Raw genomic sequence first — 4,121 nt, forward strand, 5'->3', positions numbered from 1 at the left:
AACCAACTAAGAATGCCAAAAATCCTCCAAACCTAGACAATCCTGAGCAAAGTCATACACTTTTAGGCCCCTAGATATCAATGGGCAGGAGAGTAGAACTCTTCATAGGACTGCCCTGTAAGGGTCTGAAGAGCCATATGGCCAGCCAGATGTCCTACAAGTCAAATCTGTTGCCACTATTCAATTGTACAATTAGATCTATGTCCTGCCCTTCACTACTTGAAGGAGTCTCAGAGCAGCTTACAATCGCTTTCCTTTGTCCTCCCCCACAACAGACACCCTGTGAGGTAGGTGGGGCTGAGAGAGCTCTCCCGAGAACTGCCCTTGAGAGAACAGCTCTGACAGAACTATGGCTTGCCCAAGGTCATCCAGCAGCTGTGTGTGGAGGAGTGTGGAATCAAACCCGGTTCTCCCAGATTAGAGTCCACGCTCCCAACCAATACACCAAACTGGCTTTCTTGCCCTGGAATCAGTACTTGATTTTAACAGAATCAAGATATAATATGAACATATGTGCCTACTTTGTATGTCCAGCATTCAACAGACCTAGGGGGAAAAACCCAACCCAGTAGCCCCTGATGGAGCATTCTCAAAATCTGATAAACTACTTTTCTGTATGTGTTGGGAATATTGAGTTGCTTCTGACTTATGGTGACCCTATGAATAAATGACCTCCAAAATGTCCTATTGTTGACAGCCATTCTCAGGTCTTGATTGAGTAATCCATCCCATGCTGGGTCTGAGAGCCAGCTTAGTGTAGTAGTTATGGGCAGGTTTGATTCCCCACTCCTCCACATGCAGCTGCTGGTGTGACCTTGGGCCAGTCACAAGTTCTCTCAGAGCTGTTCTCTCAAGAGCAGTTCTTGAAAGAGCTCTCTCAGCCCCACCTACCTCACAAGGTGTCTGTTCTGGGGAGGGGAAGGGGAAGGAGATTGTAAGCCAATTCTTCTTTTTCTTCTTCTCCTCCTCCTCCCCCTCTTCCTTCTCCCCCTCCCCCTCCTCTCTGGGGCCTTCCAGTAGATAGAAGGCCTTCAACACCCTCGTCCAGCAGTTTTGGGACTGGGGGGGGTGTTCCACCAACAGCAACAGTCCCTACGCCACTGTGCTCATCTGCTTGAGTGTGTCAATGGAGTTAGAAGAGATTGACTGATGCCTTCCACAGTTAGAAGTGATTGACTGCCGTCAAAAAATAAAGAAAGGCCCAAGATCTGCCTTCAGTGCTCGCTCTGCTTTTCAAGAAAGGCAGGAGACGGTGCCGTCTGTGTCCCTCCTTGGGGTCGGAAGGATGAAAGGAAGCGTGTTAGAGAGACTAGTGCCTTTAAGTTCGCCTTTCAAGATGTCAGATAATAGGCGGTATTGTCAAGCTGCCCTGAGAGACGGAGTCTACCATGCTGGATGTGTCTCTGCCCTCCCTCTGGTATGAGTCTCACTGTGAGCTCCGATTCAGAGGAAACTCTTCCAGAAGAGAAAGCTGAACAGAGACAATGAGCCTGAAGAAGTCAGGGAAGGGGCAGGGGTAGAGAAGAGACAAGGAATTATCCTCATCGAAAAGACGTATTTTCCCGACGAACTAACCCCTCCACTCACAAGGCCTGAGTCTTTTGTGAGTCTATTGTGGAAGTGTCATTCCTTAAGTGTGGAAACGCGGCGCTCGCAAAGGAGGGAATCAAAAGCCGGCATAATTATGCATAGTCAACTTTCCGCAGAGGCAGCTGGAGTCTGGTGGGCTGCCAATTGATAAACCGGATCATAAAAATGCATTGAATTCTTTTGGGGAAAGCGGTATATTTCGGAGGCTGATTGCAGCTTCTGAGGAAGAGTCACACTCCAGAATCTTCTTTCTTGTGAACACAGGGCCCCCCGGAACTGATGCTTGTTTGAAGGGATGCCACTGTCCTCACCCTTTTTTCTCAATTATAATTAGGGTTCCCATTTGCCCACTTATGGCGGGAAACCCCCAGCTGATTTCAGCCAATGCCCACCAAGGCTCAGCTGACTGGCGGGCAGAACCTGAGGCCCAAGGGAGGGAGGGATTATCCTGAGGAGAAAAAAAAATGAAATACAAAAACTTAGGCCTCATCCATTTACAAAAAAATCTGACCAGAAGAGGAGAAAGAGGAGGAGGACTAGATTTATACCCTGCCCTTCACTACTGGAAGGAGTCTTGGAGTGGCTTACAATCTCCTTTCCCTTCTTCTCCACACAACAGGCGCCCTCTGAGGTAGGTAACATAACATAAGAGAGACATAAGAGAAGCCAATGTTGGGTCAGGCCAACGGCCTATCCAGTCCAACACTCTGTGTCACACAGTGGCCAAAAATACCAGCTGCCATCAGGAGGTCCACCACTGGGGCCAGGACATGAGAAGCCCTCCCACTGTTGCCTCCCCACCCCAAGCACCAAGAATACCGAGCATCACTTGCCCCAGACTGAGAATTTCTATCTATACCTTATGGCTAATAGCCACTGATGGACCTCTGCTGGGGCTGAGAGAGCTTTTTCGAGAATGGCTTGTGAGAGAACAGTTGCGGAGAACTTGTGACTGACTCAAGGTCACATCAGCATCTGCATGTCTCCACATGCAGTGGGGAATCAAACCTGGTTCTCTCAGATTACGGTCCACATTCCTAACCACTACACCAAAGTGGCTCTCACAGAGTTCTTCACAATTCTGAGAGCTACCTGGATGTGGCAAGGGAAGCTCTAGCAATCACCAGAAATTCTATGATTATCTTACCATATAGCTTCTGGCAATTGCTACCACTGTCACTTCTAGGTAGCTCTAGGAATTGCCAGGAACTCTATGGTCAGGACTTCTGGTAAGTAGCCATGGGTTTATTTTTATTTTTAAATTTTCTCCTGGGATGCTGCTCACAATCCTCCCACTGGTTAACAGACACTGTCTGACAACCCTGTTTGTCATAATGTACGGGTGAAGGGGCTGGATAGAAAGACATACCTGTTTATTATCTGATTTTTTACTGCCTTCATGGAGGTACACACAAATAGGTTTCCTTTCAGAAGGCTTTTTCAGCCCTGGTTATGCATAACTGTGGGGCATATATATATCATTTGCATATGGTGGAGGCTAATATCTCCGGTAGCTGTAGAATTACACTTTTTTTCATTGATAAAAGTTGGATCAGAAATCTAGAAGGTGGAGGAAGCAATTTGTCCACAGTTTCTTGGTTACCTGTCTGAGCCCAGACAAATGTTCAGGAGCCCTATCCAGATGCAAGTTGTACTGCCATGTGTGGTGGGTTTGAACAATGGATAAGACTACCACAATATCAGGAGAAACTTCCTACCACAATTATCAGGAGAAACTTCCTAACTGTAAGAGTGGTTGAGCAGTGGAACAGACTGCCTCAGGAGGTGGTGGATGCTCCTTCACTGGACGACCATCTTTCGGGTATGTTGTAGGGTTATCTTTCGGCTATGCTCCTGCAGAGTGCAGGGGGTTGGACTAGATGACCTGCAAGGTCCCTTCCAACTCTAACATTCTATGATTCTATGATTCTAATAGCTTGTGGCTTGTGCTGGTAGCTCATTTAAATAAGATCTGCATAGATTGCCCGGAGGCATGGGCTGGGGTGTCATCAATATGCGGATGACACTCAGCTCTATCTGATGTTGGGTGGCCAGTCAGACTCTGACCCAGAAGATCTGAACCGGGCTTTACAGGCCATGCCTGGGTGGCTCAGACTGAGCCGGTTGAAACTAAACCCAGCAAAGACTGAAGTCCTGTGCTTGAGTCGGGTCAGATTGGGATTGGGGATCCCTCTCCCAGCCTTCGATGGGGCGCCTTTGGTGCCAGCATTGTAGGTTAGGAGTTTGGGAGTGCTCCTGGGCTTATTGGGATCCTTAACTATGGAGGCCCAGGTGGCAGCCATTGCCAAGTCGGCCTTTTACCATCTCAGGCTGGCTTGGCAGTTGGTTCCCTTCCTCAACCGCGATGACCTGGCTACAGTGATCCATGCAACGGTCACCTCAAGGGTAGACTACTGTAATGCTCTCTACATGGGGCTGCCTTTGTCGCAGATCCGGAAGCTCCAGCTAGTGCAGAATGCGGTGGCCAGGCTGTTGATGGGTCTTCCCAAGTGGGAGCACATCACGCCTGG

Source organism: Gekko japonicus, unplaced genomic scaffold (genome assembly GCF_001447785.1).
Source record: "Gekko japonicus isolate JY-2015 unplaced genomic scaffold, Gekko_japonicus_V1.1 scaffold225, whole genome shotgun sequence".
NCBI lineage: Eukaryota > Metazoa > Chordata > Lepidosauria > Squamata > Gekkonidae > Gekko > Gekko japonicus.